The 13,772-nt window shown below is 51.1% G+C and overlaps 1 protein-coding gene across 1 annotated transcript in view; it reads right to left on the bottom strand.

Annotated features, from left to right (window-relative positions):
- The window catches only part of PTP4A3 (protein tyrosine phosphatase 4A3), a 38,393-nt gene extending 24,821 nt beyond the window's left edge, over positions 1–13,572 (bottom strand). Inside the window, exon 1 of the mRNA XM_056482832.1 lies at positions 13,463–13,572. The gene's annotated coding sequence lies outside the window, so the exon portion shown is untranslated. The remainder of the gene's footprint in view (positions 1–13,462) is intronic.
- Between the last annotated feature and the right edge of the window lie 200 nt (positions 13,573–13,772).

Here is a 13,772-nt window from a genome sequence, read left to right as displayed (position 1 = left end):
GCTGTCATGCTGTCGAGGAGGATTCCCAAAGCTTCTGTCTTGGGCCAGCGCCAAGCCGGGTGTTGTGCTCGCTCCCAGGCCGAGGGAAGCAAGCTGTTTGTCACCAGGGCCAGGAGAGGCTGTGAAGAACTCGCCAGCCACGGGAGCAGCCAGCTCTGGAGCTGCCATGACACTGGCTGAAAGGCTGCCATGGCATCCAGGGGCATGCACTGACCACTGCCCTGCCACAGCCAAAAACAAGCCACTGGGCTGAGGGTAGGGTGACAGGGAGTGTCATCAGTGTCAACAGTGAACAACTGCTGGGATTTAGGAGCAGCACAGGTCACACTCAGGAATTTCACCTTCATCATCAAGCTTCTGCTCCTGTCCAGGTAATGATGCCTTGGTAGGATTTAGCTTGAGTGCAGAAACCTGAATTTAGGGACCCAGGAGCCTCATTAGAGTCATAACAAAAATCACAGAATTGTTTGGGTTGGAAAAGAACTTCAAATGTTATCTAGCCCAACAATATTTAGTTCAATAAGCAAGGAGACCTTCCAGTAGGTGAGGAGACCGTTTCAGACACCTGGCCCCAGGCTTCTTGACAGGCTCCTCCTGTCCTTCTCTGCTGTTGGTGAATCTGTGTGGCCCTATGGTCAGTGTGGGAGCCTGAGAGACTGACACATCCTCAAGAGCAAAACCCCAAACCAGAGCCATGGCCAAGGCCTAGATGCATCTCAGCCCAGACAGATCTTCTCCCAGGGAGATCTCAGCCCTTGCCATGGACAAGTTCCTTCTAAATATCCCCAGGCAGTTTGCCTGCAACTCCAATTAATAACTGTATTTTGTCAACAAAGTCAGGTCAGCAGCAATTCATAGACTTCACGCTGGTTAACCTTTTCCCACCAAACAAGCCCAGGGATATTTTGACTCTCTGCCCTTGAGAAGTTTATTTGTGTAGGATCCATCCACTTACCAGCTTCCGGCAATGAAAAGACACACGAGGAGCGTAACTGCTTTCTAATAGCTGGGGAAAGACTCGATGGCTGTGGCCAGGGCTCTCTGGCACTGGCACTAGAAAAGCAGAGCACTTGCCAAAGCCACCTGAGAGAGTCCAGGAGGCTTGTAATTAGCCTGGGAGAGAAATCAGAGTGAGTGCAACAGCCCAACCATTGCCCTCAGATGCAACAAGATCTTCTGCAGAGGTGTTCTGCTTGCTGGAGGCAAAATGCGTGGACTGGGATTGTGGAATACTGAAAGAAGACTCAACAGAGAAGAAACATCAGAGAAAGTCATCCCTGCTTTCAGCCTTGTCCATATGCCACCACCCAGGAGGAGATGACTCAACACCAAACCACTTCAAGCTCCCCCAGTGCTTTTCACTGCCCAGGACCACATCTCATCATCTGATGCTCACAGGATTTTGAAGCAAAAGCAGATGAGTGGGATCAAGGAAAAGGGCTACCTTAGCATTGGCCTGGTGAGGATTTTGCACCTCTTAGAAGAAGGACTAAGGATATAGATTTCTCACCTTCCTCTTGAGATGTGTGGGATGCATCTCCCAGGATCACAGACTGCTGCAGCTCACAGGTTGTTTCAGCTCTGGGTAGCCCAGAAACCTTCACTGTGATTCAAAAGGATTGGCCAAAAGGGATTCAACTTGAGACTCCCTCAGTTGCCTGGGCTCTCCTGGCAAATGATTAACAGATGCTGCACTGGCTGGGAGCTCTTCACCCAGACAGAACAGCATCTGGCAGGCCCATTACTGCCTTGTGTGGCGGGTGTGCCCTGGAGATTTATTGCCCAGATATAAAGTGACTGAGCTCTGTCCCAGGAGCACTGAGAGGAAAAAGCATAATTTCTTCATAAAAGAGCCTGCTTATCACAATTTCAATTATTTGCACATGAAGGGGAGGCCAGGAGGGCAAAGACACCCCAGGGTGATATGGGGAGCTGACAGAGTGGGTGCTGCCAGCTGGAGGAGGATGTCTGGTTCAGTAAAGGAATGGCCATCCTGGAAAGGGGTAGGGAAAGCTGTGCCTTTTAACAGCAGTTGGGTTATTTTCTTCAGCACATTCCCCTCCCTCCAGTAATCTTGTGGGAGCTTGGAAAGACGGGTTGTGAAATGCAATTTCTTCCTGCCAGCAGCTCTGGATGCCAGGAGCCAGAGCAGCCTTGCATGGAGGCAGAACCAGTGTCCATCACACTGCAAACATGAGACACTGATAATTAAACTGGGAGGTGAAGAGAAAGCCTTTCCCAGCATATACCTCCTCCCTGGCCTGGCTTGCCCCTGCACCAGGATGGACTCAGAGTGTGTCAGACTGGGGCAAAGGATACGGGGTGTGCTCACCATGATGCAATATTTACCGCTTGAGATCTGGGTGAGGTCACGCATTTGCATCACTTTGGGCAGTATTTGCTCAGGGATAGAGAGTAAAATCCTTCAGGTTTCAGAGTAAATCCCAGTTTGGAGCAGTAACTGGGAGAAAAGCACAGTGGGATGCACTGGCTCCTGGGTGGCTACTCCAGGCCATATGGGTCCTAATGTTGCCTGAAATCTCAGTCCATCCCATGGGTGGGCAGAACACTGGGCTGTATCTGGCAGCAGTTTGAGAGGACACTGGTCACAGCCACGTGCTGCACTGAGCCATGAACACTGTGGTGTGTCTGTGTGACGTGCCTTCATCCACCTCTGTTTTCAATTAAAGCTACTTATGATTTTAGCAAGAAAAGACTGAACCAAGTGCATCCCTGGCAGGCTCGCTAATGCTGGCCAGATGTGCTGCTCCTGGCAGGTGCCACAGTGGTTCCAAGTGTGCAGGTGGCTTTGCAGGGGTGAAGTAAAAAAAAAAGTATAAAGAAAAAAAAAAAAAGTTATGGGTCATTGCCATCAGACCAAATCTTCCAGAAAAACTGAATGGAGCCGGCCCTGGATGCTTTGTGGTCTGGGCTTGGGTGAGGCTCCAGGGCTGTAATGGTTTTATTTAGGGCATGCAATAACCTTTGGCTCCTATTGTATTTGGGTTTGCCAGGAAGGCAGTTGGTTTGGCTGGATTAAAGCTGGCAGTAATTACATGCCAATGCCTCCTCTGTAGCGAGGAAGGGCGAAACCTAAAAAGAAAACCACATGTGCATCCCCCTATAGGCCACTTCATGTGGGGACACCCTTTAACCTCCCACGAGCAGAAATCCAGCTCATGCCCAGCATTAATGCTTTGAAAAGTTATTGACAATCCAGTCCAAAAAAGAGGAGAGCTGTGGGAATGCTCCTGGTGTCAAAAAGCATTTTGTAAGTGACCAGACACCCTCTGCCTCACCCAGCCACCAACCCACCCAGCAGCCTTCCAGCCTTCCCTGCTTCCCCTCCAGTGAACGTGCCAAATACAAACCAGATGCTCCAAAATGCCTGCTTGAAGACATTCCCTTTCATCTGGTAATTGCTGCTTCCGAAGGAAAAGATCTAAAGTGGCCCTCAAATCCTCTTGAGTGACCCAGACACCTATTTTTGTCCCTTTTGGGCTTCTGAGCATCTTTGGTTTTGGCATCTGAGCCAACCTGCTGCTCCTCATCCTCTCTTCCCGGCAGCTGATGGCCAATCCCAGCCTCCTTGGCAGCATTTGCACCCTTAGGACTGGTTTATTGCCACCCACTTGCCATCAGCCACGTGCAATCCAATCCCACTGCACGGGGTGCCATGATTCCACTGAGATGGGCACCACTGCTTCCCCAGCATCAGATGGGCATGGTGCAGGAAAGACAGGCTGGGGGGTGCAAAAATGCATTGCAAAAGGCAAAATTAAGATGCTGTTTGCAGCAATGGCAGTGATAACAGCTCCATCTAAAACTGCAGCAGGAAGAAATCCACACCCCCACCTCCAATTTGACCTACACAAGTCTAAACTTAAATGAGGTACATGTGCATTGAGGATTTTCTCTTGTCCTCTTCAGTCACTGCATTTCTAGCTTTAACAAATAAACAGCCAGTTCTCAAACCTCAGGCTTTTTATTGCTTGTGGTTCCTTCCCCTTCGTTTCTAAGAAATTAATAACAGAAGGAGAAGGTTGCAAAACACACACTGACCTCTCCTTTAAATACAGTGAGAAATCAAATAAACAGGGAAAGAGGAGAAGGAAGATTGACTGCAGGCAGAAAATGCCCAGCTGTACCCACTCTGAGTGCTGGAGGCTGTGGATGCTGATTTAGGCAGTGAGAAAACACGATGCACAAAGCAAACCCAGTGATGAGCGCAGGATGTGATGCACTCCTGTTCTGGAGCTGCAGCTGTGAAGGAGCCCACGGGCTGCTCAGAAAAGATTCAGGAGGGGAAGTTAATGCCCAATGTGATGTGCTAAACAACCATGGCCTGGAGGAGAGGAGCAATGGGGTCTGCTGGTTTCCTCCTGGTATCTGCTGCTGATGCTCAGTGCCCCATCAGCATTGCTCTCCCTGACAGAGGAGATGAACATTGTGGGAATTGTGTTACACCAGCCCAGCAACTACACTGGAAACTGGGAGAGGAGAATAATCCTGCTAATAACTGCAGAGGCCAGCTCCTTCTTGATGATGCTAATTTAAATGTGGTTTAACGAGGACACAGAATGATGGAAGGACACTGCAGGGGAATATAAAATCCTGCCTCAAATGGACACACGCTGGTGCAGTTTAGATTAGGCAGAATGAAAAAAAATAAAAAGGTTCTTAACTAAAAGGAAACTTGGAGGAAATAAGGAGCTGGGGAGCGATGGCATCTGGAACATCCTTCCTTCCATCATAGGTACCAGTCAAGTTCTGCCAAGGAGAAGGCAGGGGTCTAAATTGGGATGGACAAGAGAGCATCTCAGCATCACCAGGAATAAACACAGACCTCCCAAAGAAAGCACATAAAAGGCGAAGAAAACTCTGGCAAAGATGCAGCAGTGAAAAGTATGGTGAAAAATTATCATCCTAGGGGGAAAGCAAATACCTTGCAGCCCTTCCCATACCATCCTGGATGGTCCAACATCTCTAAAAGGGGACCACTGGTAAGGAGCCACGTGTGTATTTTGACCTGATGAACTTTCACATTTTAAATCCACTTTAGCCTTTCAGCAAAATGCCTGGCAACAGCTGTGCATGGGAAATGTCTGCCCCACAACACCAGGGCTGAGATTAGCATGGGCAGGAACATAAGCACTACCAGAAAGGAAAGGGAAAAGTGCTACTGAAGGCTGCACCAGGAAAAAAAAAAAAGCTTATCTTCTGCCAAAATGGCTTTTGCATTGCAAAAGAGAAGTATGCTAATGAAATTAGATAATGGTTTCAAATTGGAGAGCCTTTGTCAGTGGTGAGGATGGTTGGGGTTGTCCTTCTGCAGGCTGGGACCAGGCGGATTTTACTTTTCAATGGGTGAGCTGCAAATCAAATTGCTGGGGCTGTCTCCAGTGCAGGAATGAGGAAGCCTAGATGCCCTTACACCCCCTCCAGCCATGCTCCACCAGGAGCTCTGGGGTTATTTAGGTTGGCAAACTCACAGCACTTGGTAGAGCCTGCCAGAGGATAAATAGCAGAGCAGGGAAAGGAGCCATCCAAGCTAAAAGCCAGTGTGGGTACAAGAAGAACAAGGCCAAATGGGTACGAGTCATCCACAAATAAATTTAAGCTGGAAATGAGAGCAGTTTGTATCCGTGCGAGCAGCAAGGCTCTGGCAACAGCTTTCCCAGAGGACTTGCCAGGGTCAAACAGCTCATTAGTTTCAAGAAGGAAGCTGGCAGGGGGTTTGTGTCATGGCTGCTTGTAACAGCAGGAGGGGAGGACCAGCCAAAAACTGGTGGTGGCCCTGGGGCTGCATTCAGCAGGACTTGGGTCTGCAGCCACAGCCACATCCCACCTGTGCTGGTGGGATACGGAGGGATGCAGCCGCACCAGAGAGGGAGAGTGCACGGCGAGGAAAATAAAAACACACAGCTCCGTTTTTCCAGCTGACAGGAGCTTAAACACCGGCTGGGAATTGGGCTCAGGGCCCTGTGTGAAATGCAGCTTGGCTTGCCTTGAGACAGCAGCTCTACTCCCCGAGCACCCTACGAGCATTTCGGTAATAGCAGGGGAATCAGACCTACTTGTCAAGCGTGTTGCTATTTGTGCAAACGCTCTGTACCAGAGGGAAGCTTGAAGAACAAGTCCCCTTTTTATAGCGCGTTGGATGCTGGCAGTGAGCCTGCAAATTAGAAGGAATTCAGAGAGGAGCAACAACAACAACAACAAAAAAGCCTAAGGGGCTGGAGGGATTAGTTTGGGAGGGGAAAAAAAAAAAAAGAAGGAGCTAAGTGTGTGGTCCAGTGGATGCGACTTTGGGCTGGGACTGTACCCAGTCTTGTCCCATCCACAGCAAACTTCTCTGTGCCACGTGCAGGTTTCCCCACCTGTCATTAAGAGGCAAGATGTGTTTTCTGCCACCTCAGGAGACAGCTCTGTTCTGTCCACACAGAAAAAAAAATATTTAAAAATTACATAGATGATAGAAAGTTCAATAAGAAGCTGCCAGAGTAAAGGTCAGCCCATGAACAAAATTAGTTTGAGCTTGGAGGAGCTTAACCATTGCAATGAAGGGTATGTGGGGAAGAATCCCCTGCTGCAATGGTTTTTTTTTAGAGTGGTTTCATACCAAATTAGTTCAGTTCATTCCCAAACCCACTGAATCGCTCAGAGAGGTATAATATCCCCAACTGGATGTAGTCTTGCTATCAGCATCCTTATTTTCTGGGGCACTGAGGGGGACAGGAGTGACCTGGATCATGGGTTTAATCATCAGCCTTCAGCCTGGCTGCACTTGCACTGATGCCAGGGCCCTGGAGAGGGGACTTGGGCAAGAGCCCAGTACTGTCTCTGCAGGGAGAGAGGCTGTCCCCAGCTCAGGGTACTCAGCCTCATGGGGACATTCCCATGACCAAAAAAATTGCACCAGCCGAGATGCAGCAACACATCACCCTAGGGAGCACCAGCACAGGGACATCCAGAGCCTTTCAGGGATGAGACCAACTTTCCAGTTTGTTGATCAAACCTCCCACTTTCAGTGCCTGTCACACAAGCACAGATGAAACTGTAATTTGCCATGACGGGATGTAGGAGAGGAGGAAACACAGAGGCTGGGACAAGCCTTCCCTTAAATGCCCCCTAACACCACCTTAAAAAATAATGAACCGAGGGCAGTGGAGGTTACTGGTTCGGTATAAGAATTTTCATGAGCATGAGAAAAAGAAAGACCACATTGCTATAAAGTTTTTTGTTTTGTTTTTTTTTTCTTAAGCAAGCTTCAGGGGCTCTGGGAGAGCAAAGCTTGCTGCAAAGTTTGTTTTCTGTTGTGCCCATGTTACCAAGCAGAGCCAGCCGTGGAATGTGCGGCAAGGGGCACCCGGCTGTGCTGCACCCCTGGTAAGCACTAGTGGCCAGGTAGGATGGCACAGTGAGGGTCACTGAGCCTTGGGCATTGCCTCCAGCCCTGGACACTGCCAGACACTCATCTTCCAGTCCAGCACATCTTTGCTTCCAGCAATGCCCCATTTCCAACAGCTGTGTTGCACATGCAGCTAATAAACAAACATCATACAGACATCAAAAAGTGGTTTTTAGATCTTGGGATAATCGGGGCAGTTGCCCTGGCGCCTTTCCCCGGCATGCCAGGGTGCAGCGCGGTAGCCGGCAGCTCCCAAACCCTTCTCCGGAAAAGTTCAAACCCTCAAATACTTGGAATTGCTCTTTGAGGGAATTTACTCTAAAGCCGCTTTAACGGCAGCTGGGAATTACCAGGGAGGCACTTTGCTCTGCTATTTCCCAGCTGCTGACCCTGTTTGCATGAAGGGGGCCCCGGGCAGCCGCCCAGCTGGGACACTCGGGGACATGTGCCGAGCCAGCACTGCCTGGAGTTGCACCCAAAATTCCCCTTGTCCCAGCTCACAGCAAAAGCACAGAGAGGGGCTGTTGTGCATGGCATGAGTGAGAAAAATTAACTCCCACATCCAGCAGTGAGGGCGTGAGCTGGGATGTGGTAGGGTTATCTTTAAGACTCTGTTCCCATGAGGGCTGAAAATTGCACCCAACCATGTTGCTTCCTCCCCAAAGCAAAAGCAGAACTGGGAGGCTGCGAGCCCCCCAAAAACCAAATCAACACCTCAACCTGTTGGTGGCATGTTGTTTTTTAAGCACCATTTTAGTCTTAAAAAGAAATGAGTTATTGAACAAAATCAGTGTCAGCAAGTCAGCAGCTAAATGTCATCAGGACTGCGAGCAACAGGTCCTGATGGAAGGCTGGAAAATGCCACCACCAGAGCTGTGGTTGTTCTTCCTGCAAACACCCTCCATTGTCCCCATTTCCCTGAGAGGGTTACAGAGCCCTTCTCCCCTCCACACCTGCACAGGGACACCACGGCCACCCCACCTGACTCAAGCCCTAGGGATGAGCCTTGGAAAAGGTGCAGGTGGCTGGGTTGTGTCTGGTGCCAGATAGAGGTGACTCCAAGCTCAACAGCTGCCAGATGTGAACCCACCTGCAGCCACCAGGTAACCGAAGTGATGGGGCCCCCAAAGCCACAGGCAAGGGTTGGCCTGATAGGCATCAGCCCCCTACAGCACTCGTGGCTTTCTTCTCCCTCCTGTCACGCTTGAAAAACATTTGTGGAAAAACACAGCAGAATGAAGAGGGTTTGAGTGGCAAGTTGGAGAAGGAGCTGGGGGAAGAAAACAACTTGGCAAGGAAGGAGGGGCTGAAGGACACAAGTGTTCCCATTTTGGTTCACAACTCCCAAGGGTGCTGCTTGGAGCGTTTATTGACCAACTCGCCTGCCCTCGATGAGCTGGCCTTGCAAACTGTGGCAGGAGGGAGGCTATTCCTGGTCAAGGCATGTACAACAACAACACTTTCTTAACTCTATAATCAACCGGTGACACACAAAACACACAGTCAAGGACTTTCCTGGAGAGGGCTCTGGCTCTGCAGTTACTGCACCTGCAGCATCACCAAAAAAAGCCATCAGGTGCTCTCATGAAATGCTTCAGTAGTCCCAAATAACAGGAAAAACAGAGCTTAAGTTCAGCCAGGCAGACACAATCTGCTTAAAAAAATCAAGGTGCACCCTTGACTCCAGCAATGCAGCAGATAGAGAGGAGTGAGTTGCCTCTCGATATTAGAAGGAAAATAATCATTGTCACTATAAAAAAAATGAGATGCATCAGGTCAAGTTCATTAAGGGTGAAAGGCAATGGTTTGACTCCAAACCCAGCTGTTCTCCCCACCATTGATACGATCTTCCCAGCACAAGTCTGCACGGGAACTCATCATCCCCCCATTCCTTGCAACACGATAACACAGCACATCGCCCCCAGCTCCCAAGTTAAACATCTTATTAACTGCAGTGACGTAAGAGAGCAAATCTCCGAGAACTATCGCAGAGATGAGAGGGAACACATTTACCATCAATAGGCAATGATACTGCTGCAGAGAGATCTGCACATAAAGCAGCACCCAGCCCCTCCTTCCCCTCCCTCCTCTAATCACTCCATGTCATGGGAAACTAAACCTGACATCCAAACAGCCCCGATACGAGACGCTCGCTGTAAAAATATTTTTAAGATTGAAAAACAACAAAAAAAACTTGCCTTCCAGGAAACCACTTGGATACAAACCCAGCTGCAGCCACCCTTGGTGTCGTATTTATCCCTCCTGCTTTGGCTTAGAAATCAGGCAGGGTGGGGAAGGGGAAAGGAAATAAAAAAAGAAGGGGGGGAAAAGAAGAAACGATATTGCAGCTGATGAGCTGCGAGAGGCTGTTGGCAAAGTGGTCCAGCAATCATCTGAAATTCAGACGGTCACGTGTGGGCTCTGTCTGCAGCTCCCGAGCAGCCCGGGCTCAGCACTTCGCCCAAGTGCACACGCAGCAATTCCCCGCGCCGAGCTCTCCCGCCCCACTCCCACACGCTCCCCAGCCCGTGCCCCATCCCAACCATACCCAGCAGGTTTTGGCACAGCAAGGTGACCCAGCTGCTCTGGCTACAAAGGTGGATTTCTGCCATGCAAGTGCAGGGCATGCTGAAAAGCATCACTAAGCTGCAAAATCACCTCCCCCTTGGAGCTTCTCCACCTAAATCCCAGCCCTGCAGGCAGTGCTGTCTTATCCACCAGGTGTGCCAGTGGCCATCACCCCACTACATCATCTGGGGCTGGTGGGGGGTCCCCTCGGCCTGGAGGAGTGCCCAGAACATGCTGTACCCGCTCCCGAGGCCAGCCTGTCCCTGGGCAACCCTGGGCATGTCCAAAACCAGCCCCCAAGCTCCTTGAGCTGCTGTGGTTGCATCAGAGAGCATGGGTGAGCCCAGACACCTCTGGGGTGAGGTGGCAGCCAGCTTCTTTCCTTCTTTTTCTTCCCTTTAATTTTCACCTGAGACATTGCTTTAGAACCAAGGGATGCTTCAGGCTGCATCCTGCACTGCCCCACAGTGCAGCAGCTCCTGGGAACTCACCAGGACCAAGCAATCATCAAAGGTACCTCTGCAAAAGGCCATGATGTGGCTGCAGAGATCCAGCCCCACCGTCCCGACCCCAAAATCCTTCAGGAAAACTGCAACAAGTTTATTTTTCTCTGCTTGCACCCATCCTGCACATAAATTAGCAAGAGGAATCAGGAGACTGAATGTTCCACACCGCCTCGGCTTCACCGCCCGGCTGGAGATGCATCGCATGGCACTAAAGTCAGGAAGATACAGTGGGACTAAAAAAAGAGCATGGCTGCTTTTTTTTTTTTCTTTTAAAGCCGGATTGCCTTTCACGGTGACTATATTTATAGGTAGAGCTGTTGAAATTTTAAGGGCTCCTTGCCACAGGAATCCGGTCGTGTCTCGTGTTCGCAAAGTGGCGTAACTTGGCAAAAATGGACATTTAATAGGCCAATGGGTGCTGCTTCCCTTCCTTAATTTTGGGTTAAATCAGAAAGGGAAGAGGACAAGATGTAAAATTAGCCACGCACGCTGCTGCCATGTGCCACAGTCTGTATTTTCCAGATTAGGAGCATAATGAACACGGGACTTCACACCCGCCCCTAGACCGGCACTTTCCTTTTCTGTCAATGACCAAAAAAACCCCAGCTTTTCGCGGGTCTTTATTTTTGCTTTCAGTTTGGCTATCCGTGGCACACACCAAGCCTTCTCTGCACTTTGTTTTATGGTTGAAAAAAATCCCATCAGGGTTCAGCTGCAGAGCGGTAAAACTCGCTCTCCCCGTCCAAAGACGCCCGGGAACACCACCCGCCAACACGCCGCAGCACACGATGCCCAGAAACCACGCAGTCTCAGCCCAAAAGTTGGCAGTTTTCTTACACAATAGCATGCTACGCTGCTAAACCCCTTTTTTATTTTAATTTATGCTATAAAAGCATGTTACACCCTGTCCAAAGACGCTACCACCCCACTGAGCACGTCTGAATGCTAAACTTTGATTCTCTGTGACAATGTGTGTCTATTTAAGACAAAACCCAAACCATAATTAAATTAACCAAATTATTGATAGGAGACGATGTTTACTGTTTGCTATTTTAACATCAAGTGCTGCTGGATTTCAAGCCACTGATTTCCATGGCTTGCAGGGGATGATGAAGTTGGAAACATGCCTTAATGTTGGGGTTTTTGATGTTTCTCTGGGCACTTCTGCTGTCAAATCAAAGAAATGCACTTAACAGGCCAATCCCAGCAGATACTTCTCACCCAGGATCGCCTTGACTGGAAGTCGAGCGATTTTTGAGCTATTAAGGCACACATAAAAATAAAATACCAGTAACAAAAGCTTTCTGCTTCTGCAAGGAGCCCTCTGCCTAAGCAGAGCCAACAGGGTAATGGCTCACGGCACACACCTTTGACACAAGTTAACCAAAGATACACTTGTAATACCCCAAAGAAACAAATTTCAGGTTGGAGCATTTACCCAGGGTTAAAAGTCTCTCCATGTGCCCGACCGTGAAATTTGGTGGTATCTAAGATCACCAGAAAGTGTCTGTGTCAGGGACTGTCCTGCATCCAAGCTGTTACTCTGAAGCCAAATGACAGCACTCTGTAAAGTCCCTGGATGTATATAAATATTGGTGCAGAACTTGGTGAGCCCACAAGGCCCTCAGCTTTAAATCCACCTGCAGCATTTTTAATGTACACTATTAGCAACGATGTGATTAAAAAAAAAAATTAGTAATCCTTGCAACAGTGGAATTTAAATCCAGCTCACAATCTGGTAGGGAAATTTATGACATTTTGTATACAAACAAGCCACTAGCCCCATTTATCCACATTACTCTTCTCCCACTGCTGCCAATAAATATACAACTTCATTACGACTCGGTTTCCTTGCTGATTCTCCTTTGCCCAGAAGGATGCACATAAACCCAACCCAGCAGCTCCAGACACTTGGTTGCCCTGTTTACATTTCAGTTCCTTTGAGCAGAAAGATGAAGCTGTAACCAAATGAACTGGAGAAATTGGCAGCAGCACAAACTTGACAGACTCCAGCTAATTGCTTGGATTAGTAATTCCAGTCGCATGCAAAAATCCACTTTACCTACGGCAGAGAAAGGCACGCTATGGGGTGTCCTCCTGCTAGGTGACCTGCCTGCCCAGGGAATACGAACTACTGGCATTCCCAAGCCCCCATGCGATGGCAAGGCCAGGAATGGCTTGTTAGCCTAACGAGACATGCTCAAATAGGGAATCACTGAATCATCCAGGTTGGAAAAGACCTCCAAGATATCGAAGTGCAACCATCAATTCACCACCACCACCATGTCACCAAGAGCCACAGCCACATGTTTTCTGAACACTTCCAGGGATGGCGATCCCACCACTTCCCTCGGCAGCCTGCTCCAAACACGACCCAGGAGAGGCCATCCCTGCCGCAGGGCAGCCCCATTCGTGTGAGGAAGAGGGAAACATCCTTAGGGACGGCGAGACCGGACAGCCTGGAACACGGCGCTTCCCCCCTGGGCCCCCCGTGACACCGATCGCTGCGTCCGGCCCCGGACGGGGGTGGAGAGGCCCCGCGGAGCCCCGACAGCGGCCACGCTCATCCCACCCACGGAGCGCGGCGGGCTGGGCTCTGCCGGGCTGCTCCGTGTCCGCGCCGCGGGTGGGGGACTGCGGCACCGCGCCTGGGCTCCCGGCGGGGCTGTGGCGGGGAGGAGCGGCGTGCGTGACCCCCGCACAGCGCGGCTGCAGCTCCCCTCCCTTGATTCTGGGTTCAATCTGAGGGTGCCGTAGCTTCGCTGGGGGCCCCCACCACGGCCCCAGGATGGCTGCAGCGGAGCCATCACCCCGCTCCGGGGGGACATCGCACCGCGCAGCCTGCTCCGCACGCCGCGGTGGTCCCGCAGCCGGCGGGCACGGACCCCTCCCGCCCGCATTGTTGCGCGGGCGGACCCACGTGCGGCCACCGCCGCCGCTTCCCCTCGCCCGCCCGGCCCCGTTCCCGCGCACTGACCTGCCCGTCGGCTCCGCTCGGCTCCTCTGGGCTGCGCTCGCCCCGCTCCCAGCTCCGCTCGCCGCCCGCCCGGCCCCGCTCGCCGCCCCCCGCCCGCACATGCAGCCGCCGCCGCCGCCGCCGCCCCGAGCGCGCCCGCGCACCCGGCCCCGCCCCCGCGCGCGCCGCCGCCGCGTCACGTGGCTCCCGCAGGAGCCAATAGGAAGGGAACAGACGGCGAATGGGGCGTGGCCTCAGGTCGGGATGGGCGGGTCTGGGAAAGGGGCGGGCCCTGATGCAGGGGCGGGGCCTGCGGGGTGAGGGGAGCTGA

Source organism: Oenanthe melanoleuca, chromosome 2, assembly GCF_029582105.1.
Source record: "Oenanthe melanoleuca isolate GR-GAL-2019-014 chromosome 2, OMel1.0, whole genome shotgun sequence".
Lineage (NCBI taxonomy): Eukaryota > Metazoa > Chordata > Aves > Passeriformes > Muscicapidae > Oenanthe > Oenanthe melanoleuca.
The sequence above is the reverse complement of the archived record's forward strand: the minus strand, read 5'-3'. Positions and strand labels throughout refer to the sequence as shown.